This window comes from Ascaphus truei, chromosome 13 (genome assembly GCF_040206685.1).
Source record: "Ascaphus truei isolate aAscTru1 chromosome 13, aAscTru1.hap1, whole genome shotgun sequence".
NCBI lineage: Eukaryota > Metazoa > Chordata > Amphibia > Anura > Ascaphidae > Ascaphus > Ascaphus truei.
The window spans coordinates 36766599-36779355 of record NC_134495.1 but is presented as its reverse complement, the minus strand read 5'-3'; the positions used below and the strand labels follow the sequence as shown (position 1 = coordinate 36779355).

Here is a 12757-nt window from a genome sequence, read left to right as displayed (position 1 = left end):
GGACACAGGGAGCGGTGACTATGAAATGATCGGGATAGGATCTGGGACACAGGGAGCGGTGACTATGAAATGATCGGGATAGGGTCTGGTACACAGGGAGCGGTGACTATGAAATGATCGGGATAGGGTCTGGGACACAGGGAGCGGTGACTATGAAATGATCGGGATACGGTCTGGGACACAGGGAGCGGTGATTATGAAATGATCGGGATAGGGTCTGGGACACAGGGAGCGGTGACTATGAAATGATCGGGATAGGGTCTGGGACACAGGGAGCGGTGACTATGAAATGATCGGGATAGGGTCTGGGACACAGGGAGCGGTGACTATGAAATGATCGGGATAGGGTCTGGGACACAGGGAGCGGTGACTATGAAATGATCGGGATAGGGTCTGGGACACACGGAGCGGTGACTATGAAATGATCGGGATAGGGTCTGGGACACAGGGAGCGGTGACTATGAAATGATCGGGATAGGGTCTGGGACACAGGGAGCGGTGACTATGAAATGATCGGGATAGGGTCTGGGACACAGGGAGCCGTGACTATGAAATGATCGGGATAGGGTCTGGGACACAGGGAGCGGTAACTATGAAATGATCGGGATAGGGTCTGGGACACAGGCAGCGGTGACTATGAAATGATCGGGATAGGGTCTGGGACACAGGGAGCGGTGACTATGAAATGATCGGGATAGGGTCTGGGACACAGGGAGCGGTGACTATGAAATGATCGGGATAGGGTCTGGGACACGGAGCCGGTGACTATGAAATGATCGGGATAGGGTCTGGGACACAGGGAGCCGGTGATCATGAAATGATCGGGATAGGTATTCTGGAAGCCAGGGGTCATGTGTAAGATGATTTAGCCCAGATAGCGTCAACTCGGCCCTCTTTTCCAAGCACAACAAGTCTGTTTCTTTTCTTTACTTTATTTGTGGAAAGCAGGGTAAAAAACAGGTACTTGTGTAGAGATGTAGATGTTGGGATAGTGTCTCTCTGTGTGTGCTTGGTAGTTAACGGCAGGTGAAAAGATAATCCTACCATACAGGAGTTTACAGCAGTGCTCACTCATCCAGAGGTAATGGTGGAAAAGGAAGTGAGGGGCAAGGGTCACACTAAAATGGAGTGAGACAGCACTACTGTCAGCAAAAAGACAGGGGAGAAAATGGGAAAGTCCATTAACTGGAGGACTGGAGAAGTTGCCAAAGCAACCAGGGGTGTGACAGCTTGGAAGGAAAAAGGCTACTTAATATATCCATTCCATCTGCACTGGGAGTAAACTGCAAGGAAAGTAAATCCACGTACAGCTAACAAACAGAACTGCCAAAGGAAAGGGGGGCTGAACAGAAAAGGCAGACAGGGGTATTTCTGTTCCATGACACTCCCCGTCTGGTATCTGGAGATACCACTATTTAAGGTGTATGTGGAACATATGTGCAATATAACATAACATAGCAACTTCATGTCCACATAACGATGGGATACCGGCCGGTACCACCAGCTTGACGTCCTTTGCCTTCTTGGTAAGGTAGGTGGATGCACAGCTCTAGGTCAGCTTGATGCACCACAATGTCTCCCAGAGTCCATAGAACTAGTACTCAGTTCTTCCCTATCATAGTCTGATTTGGCCATTAGGATGATAGTCTCTTGTTTGTCTTTCAACAGAACCACATCTCCTACTTGGATATCTGGTTTAATCGTTTGCCATTTATGGCGTTCTTGGAGGGTCACCAGATACTCGCGTCTCCAGCGATCCCAAAATGTGTTGGCCAAGCGCTGCACCCGTCTCCACTGTCGTTTGTACATATCCTTAGGTTTGAAACCTTCGACTGGGGTGGGGATGTTCCCTACTTTCTGGGTTAGCAGCATTACTGGAGTCAAAATACTTGGCGATTCTGGATCTGTTGACTCTGAAATCAAAGGCCTAGCATTAAGTATCGCTGATATTTCGGCCATAAATGTGGTTAACACTTTGTGGGTAAGTCGAGTTAAATCGGTTTTCAGCATCATAGAGTCCAAGATACGCCGGGCTACCCCGATCATGTGTCCCCATGCTCCGCCCATGTGAGAGGAGTGAGGAGGGTTGCATGTCCACGTACACTCTTGGCCACGCAGGTATCTCTGGATACTGTTGTCTCTATTATCTTTAGTGTTTATTTGTAATTCCTTTCATGCTCCAACGAAATTGGTGCCGCAATCGGAGCGTATTTGTTTAACTGATCCCTTGCACTGTTTTCCTTCACCTTTGTGAGAAAACAGTCCCTTTGACTCTGTAGTTTTCTCTACAGAGTGCATCGCCTCGTGGGAGTGCCAGTTGTGGTAGTTTGTCATCCTATCACCTAGCGTTTGGCTGAAGGAGATGGTCTTTGGCTCCTTGCGGAGGCGGATCAACGCCCCTGGAAGATTGGTTGTCAGATCTAGTCCAGTGAGTAGTGCCCCGTTTGGAGAAGTTTCCTGGTGTCGAGCATTGGAGTTGAACGTTATCCAGACCTGGCTGGGTTTCTGACGGTGGTGGACACCAGATGATGGGAGGTGCCGGCATTTTTTACCTTCCTTCATTGAAGGCGCTGGTTCTGCGTGTCCGCTAAGGGATCTCTTCCGCGTGAAGACCACAATTTGATTCTTTGTCTCCGGCTCCCTTTGTGGGTTGCAGCCGAGTGAAGTGAGCCTAGGGATGGCAGGTTCTCCATTGTTCGGGAGGCGTCCTTTTGGTGAATGGAATGGTGGCGGAGTCACCCAACTGCTTAGTCCGTCTTTAGAGAGCTCCTTGACTGTTAACTTCGGGAATCCTCTATCTTCTCTTGATGGTATTTGCTTGTCGTCATTCCTTGTTGTCTGGAACGCTGTGCACCGTAGGTCATTGGTGCATTCCTATCCTGAAGCCAGGGTCACGAATGGTGTATGAATGACTCCAGGTAGCTTAACTCGTGTCTCACCTCTTCCAAAGCACAGACAAGTCCTTTTCTCTTTCTTGGTTTTATTGAGGGAAAACACAGGGAGATAGGTGCTTGTAGATGGAGTGTGGGGAGAGAGGGCTTCTCTGTCTGCTGTGCAGTGTATCAATAATGAGACAGTGTAAAACAAAAAGGCCTTGCTGGGGTGATAGCAGGCAGTTACTCACTCAGAGTCCAGGGTCAAAAGGAAATGAGGAGTAAGGGTCACACTAGATAGGAAGTGGGACTATACTAACTGTCAGCAAGGACAGGGGGGTAGGAATAGCCCACTCTCAGCTAGGAGAATATGAGCTGCAGGCAACCAACACAGGCTGTGTAAACGACATGTTGCAATAATGTTGCATTTTACATACAGCGTTGCTGCTGGGACAGGGGAAACTGACAGGCAACTAAAGAAGGGAGAAATGAATCCCATAACTAAAGGGGAAGACAGAGGAATATGGAATCTAGTTCCAGGACACTCCCCGTCTGGTATCTGTAGATACCACTATATAACAAGCTATGTGGAACATATGTGCAATACATACAACATAACGATATACTGCAAAGGTCCATATTTCCATAGCAACGTGATACCGGTCGGTACCACTGGCATCAAAGTCCTTTGGCCAGGCTTTCCAGTAAGGGAAGCCAGGTGGGTGCGTAGCTCTTGGTTAGCTTGATGCACCACAATGTCTCTTAAAAGTCCACGGCACTCTTGGTCGCGCAAGTATCTTTTGATACTATTGTCTTTATTGTCTATTTGTAATTCCTTACATGCTCCAACGAAATTGGTACCACAATCGGAGCGTATTTGTTTAACTGGTCCTCTGACTGCAAAGAACCTTCTGAGGGCATTTATGAAGCTTGAAGCATCCATAGATTCTATAACCTCGATGTGTATCGCTCGCTTACTCATGCAGGTGAAGAGTACCGCCCATCGTTTGCTGTTTGCTAGTCCGCCCCTAGTTCTACGCGAGATGACCATCCAGGGCCCAAATACATCAAGTCCTACATAGGTAAAGGGGGGTTCTGTATTAAGTCTGTCGACAGGTAGATCCGCCATCCTTTGGTCTTGGCTTTTGCCTCTCAGCATTCGGCACCTAACACATTTGTGGAGATTACTGGCCACGCACCTTTTCATGCCAACGACCCAAATGCCCGCCGCCCTAATGGCGCCTTCGGTGAAGTGTCGTCCCTGATGCATGACTTGTTCGTGGTAGTGGCGCACCAACAAAGTGGCGATGTGATGCCGGCCAGGGATGATAAGAGGGTTGCTTTCCTCCCTGCTCAGTTGGGACTTATTGAGGCGGCCTCCTACTCTCATGAGGCCGTCGTTGTCGATGAAGGGATTCAACTTCCAAAGTGGACTGTTTTTGTTAACACTCTTCTTTCCGCGAATGCAATTGATCTCTTCCGCATATGTTTCCCTTTGAACATGACTGAGAACAGTTTCCTTAGCCTTTGTAATTTCCTCTACGGTGCGCAGCTCTTTGCAGATGTGCCAGCCGTGGCAACCGGTAGTTTTACCGTCTGGTGTCTGGCGGAAGGAGGAGGCTATATGCCCGAGATGGGCTACTGTTCGCAGAAGGGCCGTCCACTTTGAGAAGCGTTGGAATCGATGTGATCCGAATGCGTTTTTGTGCGATACATTGGTGAGTACCACGGATACTTGTGGGGGCCTTATCTCCGTATCCTTTTCGGGATCCACGAGTTCAAAATCATCAACTGGGGTTGGTAGCGTTTCTGCAGGCTGCGCAAGAAACATTGGTCCTGTGAGCCACGACGTATTCTGCAGTTGAGATGCGGGTACTGATCTGGTGGCGTGATCTGCGGGATTTTGCTCTGTGGGCACGTGGTGCCATTGTTCTGGTTGGGTTGACTTCCTGATTCTTTCTACGCGGTTAGCTACGTATACGTAGAATCTCCTTTTCTTATTGTAGATGTATCCCAGTACCACCTTGCTATCTGTGTAGAGTTTGACGGCATCTGGTTTGCTGTCCATCTCATTCTCGATGAGCTCCGCCAGTTCTACTGCTAGCACTGCACCACACAGCTCGAGTCTGGGTATAGTATGGTCAGGTTGTGGCGCCAGCTTAGCTTTGCCAAGGATGAACCTGATGTGGCAACTTCCATCCACGTCCGTGGTTTTTAGGTAGGCCACCGCTGCTATAGCTTTGGTGGAGGCATCTGAGAACACGCAAAGCTCTTTGCTGTGTGCGGCGGTGAGAGATATAGGTGAATAGGGGCGTGGGATTTGAAGTTGCTCGAGGGCCTTCAGGGAGTGTTTCCACGTTTCCCACTCTTTCCGTTTTTCTGGAGGTAGTGGGGTGTCCCACTCCTGTTTTTCGAAGGACATTTCTCTGAGGAGGGACTTCCCTTGTATAGTGACAGGAGCCACGAATCCTAGCGGGTCGTAGAGACTGTTAACGGTGGACAGGACTCCGCGACGTGTGAAGGGTTTTTCTTCGATGACTACCTGGAACGTAAAGGTGTCTGTTTTAAGATTCCAGCTTATCCCCAGGCTCCGCTGTATGGGAGGCGTGTCGGTCCCCAGATCCAAATTCTTGAGATCTGGTGCTTGATCATCTGCGTGAAACGCCTTCATCACTGTGGCACTGTTGGAAGCTATTTTGTGCAACCTTAGGTTGGCCTTCGCTAACATCTTTTGTGTCCTCTTGAGTAGATCTACGGCTTCTTCTTCGGTGGGAACTGATTTTAATCCGTCGTCCACATAGAAGTCTCTTTCGACGAAGCTCCTGGCGTCTTTCCCGAACTCTGCTTCTCCGTCTTGGGCCGTTCTTCTGAGGCCGTAGGCTGCCACTGCAGGTGATGGGCTGTTCCCGAAGACATGTACTTTCATGCGGTACTCCGTGATTTCTTTTTCTACGTCGTCATCTTGGTACCACAGGAATCTTAGGTAGTTACGGTTGTCTTCTCGCACAAGGAAGCAGTGGAACATCTGTTGAATGTCTGCGGTTACGGCGATAGGTTCCTTGCGGAAGCGGATCAGCACTCCCAGAAGACTGTTCGTCAGATCCGGCCCGGTGAGGAGAACATCGTTTAGGGAGACTCCCTGATGCTGAGCGCTGGAGTCGAATACCACTCGGATTTGGCCAGGTTTCTGGGGGTGGTAGACGCCAAACGACGGGAGGTACCAGCATTCTTCGCCTTCTTTCATTGGGGGCGCCGACTCTGCATGGCCACTGTGGAAGATTTTTTGCATGAAGGCCACAAAGTGTTCCTTGGTCTCCGGTTTCCTTTGTAGGTTACGGCGGAGCGAAGCGAGCCTAGACATAGCATGGTCTCTGTTGTTTGGGAGGCGTCTTCTTGGCGAGCGGAAAGGTAGTGGGGCCACCCAACTGCCCAATTCGTCCTTGAAGAGCTCCTTATCCATTAACCTCAAGAATTCTTTGTCTTCCATTGATGGCGCCTGTTTGTCGTCGTCCTTTGTTGTCTGGAACACTGTACTCCCTAGGTCATTGGGGTATTTTCTTGCCACAGGCGCGTCTCCGTAGTTCCTTTTGGTCTCGAGCTTCTCGTGGACCTGAAAGTGGTTCGGACAAGGTTTGAAGTGGGATATACGACCGTTCTCCAACAAGTTTGTCTGTAGGGCGCCTACGTTGTCGGGTCCTCGTATCCTGTCTATGCATACTTCTCCAACTACCACCCATCCTAGATCGAGCCTTTGGGCACTTGGGCCGTTGTGGTCCCCATTTCGCTGTTCGCGGATCTTGTGTGCTCTCATGATGTCTCTGCCAAGTAGCAGCAGGATCTGGGCATCTTCGTCTAGTGGTGGGATATGATCGGCAATGGTTTTTAGATGGGGATGGTGTCGCGCCACGTCTGGCGTGGGGATCTCAGTCCTATCTTCCGCCATGTGATTGCACTCGATGAGTATGGGAAGGGGCATGCTCACTTTGCCGTCTATTGAGCATATGGTGTAGCCATTCACTCTTCTCCCTGTAGTCTCCATTCGCCCTGCGCACGTTCTGAGAGTGTAAGGAGAAGTACTGTCTTGTATGCCGAACATATCGAAGAATTCTGACCTGACCAGCGATCGGTTGCTCTGGTCGTCGATGATTGCATACATCCGTTTGGCTCTTTGGGGTTGTCCCTCTGGGTGCACTGCTACCAGACATATTTTAGAGCAAGATCTACCGTCGTTTCCTTCTCCGCATACTTCTGTGCATTTGGATGCTACTGATGTCGGGGGGGGTGTGTCTCCCACTTCTTCCTCCCCGCCCTGCTTTGTCGGAGGGTTAGGGGCTTTGCTTGCTTTGGGCTTCATAGCTTCCGGGTGTAGAGCGGCTATGTGCCTGTCGCTATCGCACTCTGTGCATTTCATAGCTTCTTTGCAGTCCTTGAATAAATGAGTTGTGGAAGCACAACATTTGAAACAGGCTCCCCATTCCCTGAGTAGGTTCTTTCGCTCCTCTATGGGTTTCATCCTGAATCCGAAGCACTTGTTAAGTGGATGCGGCTTTTTGTGGATAGGGCATTCTTTGTTAAGGTCCCTTGGTTTTTTGTCCCTGTCGGCCGTCTGGCTGGGACTCGCGTGGGTCGTAGGGGGCACGTCCGTCCTGTGGACCGAGATGGGTGTTCTGGAGTCCTTGCACCTTGCTGTTGACCTTTCGTTCCTCGGGTGGCTAACGCTGGATGTGGTTTGCGCCCCTAAGACGAAGCTGGGGTCGTTTCTTGTCTTTGCCGCTTCGCAGATGAAGCTCACGAAGAATGAGAATGGGGGGAAGACAACCTGCTTCTCCCTTTTGTATTTGGAACCTTGTGAAAGCCACCTTTCTTGGAGGTTGAAGGGTAGCTTCTCCAGGATGGGTCTCACTCCACGAGCTGAATCTAGGGCGTTGAGACCTATTAAGGAATGGTCTTTCCTTGCGAACTCCAGTTCTTGCAGCAGGTCTCCAAGATCTCGTAACTTCGAGTAGTCTTTACTCGTGATCTTGGGGAAGCTCTCGATTCTTTTGAAGAGTGAATCCTCGACTGCTTCAGGGCTGCCATAGGTCTCTTCTAGCCTTTCCCACACTAGGTCCAGACCTACTTGGGGTTGATGTGCGTTTGCCGTCCGAAGTCTCTGCGCTTGCTCCCTGGATACGTTCCCCAAGAACTTAACTAACAGGTTGAGCTCTTCCCTTGCTGAGAAGTCCAAGCTGTCGATTGCGTCTTTGAACGTGAACTTCCACGTCCGGTAGTTCTCAGGGCGGTCGTCGAAGCTGATGAGTCCTGCGTGCACCAAGTCGCGCCGGATCATGTACTTGGCTATGTCTGTCAGACCTGAGACGTCGGCGCGTTTGCCCCGTTCTGAGGTAGTTGCTGGGACGGTCTGTGCGGTCGCCTCTTCCTTGGCGTGGACGCGTGATGGCTGCTGGCCAGTGTGAGGGGCTGTTTTCTCCCGCGTGGGTGTACCTGGATTACGAGCCTGTTGTGGTGCATCCGTGTGCGCTCTGGCGTGTGGATCACTGTTGCGGCTGTGGCTATCCCAGGCAGCGTATGCCATTGACAGAGCAGCGTCTTCTCCTCGTGGTCCTAGCGAGTCTTCGTTGTCTGTGGTGTCGCTCCCTCCGTGTTGAGATGGTGCGCTGGTGTTTACACTGAAGAGGCTCCTTACGTAGTCTTCAGTGCATTGGGCTGGATCCTCTGAGGCTATCCGTCTGTACGGTAGCTCCCCGCCATCCTGTTGCGCGGCTGCTTCTAGGACTTCAGCTTGGGCTATGGCGGCGGCGGCTTCCTTCTCTTGATTAAGCGCCTCTAGTTCCGCATCAAATTCGGCTTTCCTACGCGCAGTGGCGGCATTGGCAGCGGCGTTGGCGGTAGCAGCAGCGGCGGCATTTGCAGCGGCAGCGGTAGCAGTGGCATTCTGCTCCTCCTCTTCTATGCGCGCTTTTTCTGCCCTTACTGCTGCCTCTCTGCGACTATATTCGGCCCTGGCACGTGCGGCCTCTGCGGCGGCTCGCGCCTTGGTAGCGTTTGTGCTTGCGCTGGACGCGTTAGATTGCACTGATCTTGCTGACCTTGATGAGTGTCTGGATATGCTTGAGCGCTGCGATGCAGTTTCCAGCAAAAGGTCTTTTCTCCTACTCTCGGCTTCCGTGATGGCGGTTTGCGCGATGCCATTACGTTCTAGGTCAATCGCCTTTTGAAGGTCGCGCTCTCGTATGCTATCTTCCGTGTTAGCTCTTGTTAGATAGGTGAAATATGCCTGTGACAGTGCTTGGTAGCGTGAGTGGTCTATCTTCAATTGGGTTATTGCCTGCTCGAGCTGTTGTACATAGTTACCAGTGCCGGCGACATTGCCTATCCCAAGTGTGATGGTTTCCCAGGCCAACTCTAATTTAGCGCGGTGCGCTTCAATGTCAGTCTCATATTTCTCGCGGGCCTTTTGTGTCAGTGTGACTGCCCGTTTAGGCCTTGCGCCTGCCTGCGCCTGTTGCAGATGCGCAGCGGTCTCTGTGTCTGAGAGATCGCTTTCCTGCGTGATGTCTGGTGAGGCTCTGAGTTCTGCCATGCTGTAGGTGTGTGTAGGCCTTTGCCAGTGCGTGTGGCGTGCGGTCTTTTACCTTGTCAGCGATGGGCGTCTGTCTCAGATGATGCCGAGCGGTGTCCTGCAGCGTGCAGCGTTGGGATAGCTGTACTTACAGATGTCCGTTGGCTCCTCACTGTGGGGCTGAGCAGCGGGTGGACTCAGACAGAGAAAAAGGCAGTTAGGTTTGTGTGTACAGTCTGTTTGCAAAGCTGCTGCCTTGTGTGCAGGGACTATTCTGTATAGCACAAAGTCTTTGAGTAGTAGCTGCTGTGTGATTCCCCAACACAGGTCTTTGTTTTACTATCCTGAAGCCAGGGTCACGAATGGTGTATGAATGACTCCAGGTAGCTTAACTCGTGTCTCACCTCTTCCAAAGCACAGACAAGTCCTTTTCTCTTTCTTGGTTTTATTGAGGGAAAACACAGGGAGATAGGTGCTTGTAGATGGAGTGTGGGGAGAGAGGGCTTCTCTGTCTGCTGTGCAGTGTATCAATAATGAGACAGTGTAAAACAAAAAGGCCTTGCTGGGGTGATAGCAGGCAGTTACTCACTCAGAGTCCAGGGTCAAAAGGAAATGAGGAGTAAGGGTCACACTAGATAGGAAGTGGGACTATACTAACTGTCAGCAAGGACAGGGGGGTAGGAATAGCCCACTCTCAGCTAGGAGAATATGAGCTGCAGGCAACCAACACAGGCTGTGTAAACGACATGTTGCAATAATGTTGCATTTTACATACAGCGTTGCTGCTGGGACAGGGGAAACTGACAGGCAACTAAAGAAGGGAGAAATGAATCCCATAACTAAAGGGGAAGACAGAGGAATATGGAATCTAGTTCCAGGACAATTCCTCTTGCACGAGAACATCTCCCCGTAGTTTGGTGAAACGCTTTTGTGTCTCTTTGTTAACTGCCATCAGGAGGTTATTTTCTCCCTGGACTTAACGAAGAACAGTCTCTTTTGCCCTAGTAAGTCCCTTTATGAAATGTCTCTGTGGCTGTCTCTTTTTAGACGTGTGAGAGGACAGTCTTTTTGACACTATGGCTTCACCTGTAGGGCGCAATCTTTTGCGGCTATGCCAGCCGTGGCAGCTGGCTGCTTTGTCGCTTGATACTCTGTGGAGAGGAACAACTGTATGTCTTAGTCGTGCCATTGCTCGCGAGAGGACCGTTTGATTGTTTATTGCCTTTTGGACAATCCCTTTGTCTGTCACCTTTGGGAGGTTACTTCCCTCGGTGGAATCGACTCATCATCCTTAGCTGTCTGGACTGCTGAGCATCCTAGGCCATTGTCACATCCCCCCGATGTGAGGAGGGTTTTTGTTGATCTCAGGTGTATGACCTTGTCTTTTCTCTTCACTTGGCCCTTCGGTCACTTGGAGATGGCCAAGACATGGTTCAGAGAGAGATGTGTGTCCACATTCTGTCACCACCGTTCTGCGAGCATCAACATAGTCTTGCCCGTGCTCTTTGTTGGTGCACGCATTGCCCACTATCACCCATCCTAGGTCAAGTCTTTGGCGTATGGCGCGTTGTGGGGTCCGTTATGCTGTTTACGGACTTTATGTACCCTCATGATGTCCCTGCCGAGCAGCAGCAAGATCTTGGCGCCTTGTTCTACCGGCAGGATGTAGTTGACTATTCCTTTGAGGTGCGGGTAATGGCGTGCCATGTCTGGTGTGGGAATCTCGTCCCTGTTTGTGGCCATGTGGTTGCACTCGATGAGTGTGGGAAGGGGCATGTTCACTTTGCCGTCTATTGAGCATATGGTGTAGCCATTCACTCTACTCCCTGTGGTCTCCATTCGCCTTGCGCACGTTCTGAGGGTGTAAGGAGAAGCACCGTCTTGTATGTTAAACATATCGAAGAACTCTGACCTGACCAGCGATCAGTTGCTCTGGTCGTCGAGGATTGCGTACATCCGAATAGCCTTCTCAGGTTGTCCATGGGGGTGTACTGCGACAAGGCATATTTTGGAGCAGGATATTTTGTCGCCTTCTTTTCCGCAAACCTCAGTGCGCTGAGATGTGACGGATGTTGACTCTCCTTCTTCTTTCTCCCCGCCATGCTCCGCTACGGAGGATGGGTTCTTGGGTTGGTGGAGTGTCAGTGCCTCTGGGTGTAACGATGTCACGTGCTTGTCGCTTTCGCACACTGTGCATTTGATCTCTTCTTTACAGTCTCTGGCTAGGTGAGTCGTGGAACCGCAGCACCTGAAGCAAATTCTGAATTCTCCAAGTAACCTCTTGCGTTCCTCTAGGGACTTCATCCTGAACCCAAAGCACTTATTGAGTGGGTGTGGCTTCTTGTGTATGGGACATTCCCTGTTTGGGTCCCTTTGTTCCTTGCTTCCGGGGACCGACTGATCGGGAGTAGTTTGGGTCGTGGGAGGCACGTCCGTCCTGCGGACCGAGATGGGTGTTTGGGTGTTACCATATCTCGTCACTGGTCTCTCGTTCCTCAGGCTGCTTGCACTGTATGTGGTTTGCGCAACTAAGATGAAACTGGGATCGTTCCTTGTCCTTGCCACTTTGCGGATGAAGCTCAAGAAGAATGAGAATAGGGGGTAGACGACTTGCTTCTCCCTTTTGTATTTGGAACCTTGTGAAATCCACCTTTCTTGGAGGTTGAAGGGTAGCTTCTCCAGGATGGGTCTCACTCCACGAGCTGAGTCTAGGACATTGAGACCTATTAAGGAATGGTCTTTCCTTGCGAACTCCAGTTCTTGCAGCAGGTCCCCGAGCTCTCGTAACTTCGAGTAGTCTTTAGTTGTGATCTTGGGGAAGCTGTCGATTCTTTTGAAGAACGAATCCTCGACTGCTTCGTGGCTACCGTAGGACTCTTCTAGCCTTTCCCACACTAGGTCAAGACCTACTTGGGGTTGATGCGTGTTGGCCACCCGAAGTCTCTTCGCGTGCTCCCTGGATTCGTTCCCCAGGAACTTGAATAGCAGGTTGAGCTCTTCCCTTGCTGAGAAGTCCAAGCTGTGGATTGCGTCTTTGAACGTGAACTTCCACGTCCGGTAGTTCTCAGGGCGGTCGTCGAAGCTGGTGAGTCCTGCTTTCACCAGGTCACGCCGGATCATGTACTTGACTATGTCTGTCAGGCCTGAGGCATCGGCGTGTTTGTCCCGTTCTGAGGTAGTTGCTGGGAGGGTCTGTGCGGTCGCCTCTTCCTTGGCGTGGACACGTGATGGCTGCTGGCCAGTGTGAGGGGCTGTTTTCTCCCGCGTGGGTGTACCTGGATTGCGAGCCTGTTGTGGTGCATCCGTGTGCGCGCTGGCGTGT

General features: G+C 51.0%; 1 protein-coding gene across 1 annotated transcript in view; it reads left to right on the top strand.

The window, feature by feature from the left end:
* The window catches only part of CDH24 (cadherin 24), a 110090-nt gene that overhangs the window by 3687 nt on the left and 93646 nt on the right, over window positions 1–12757 (top strand).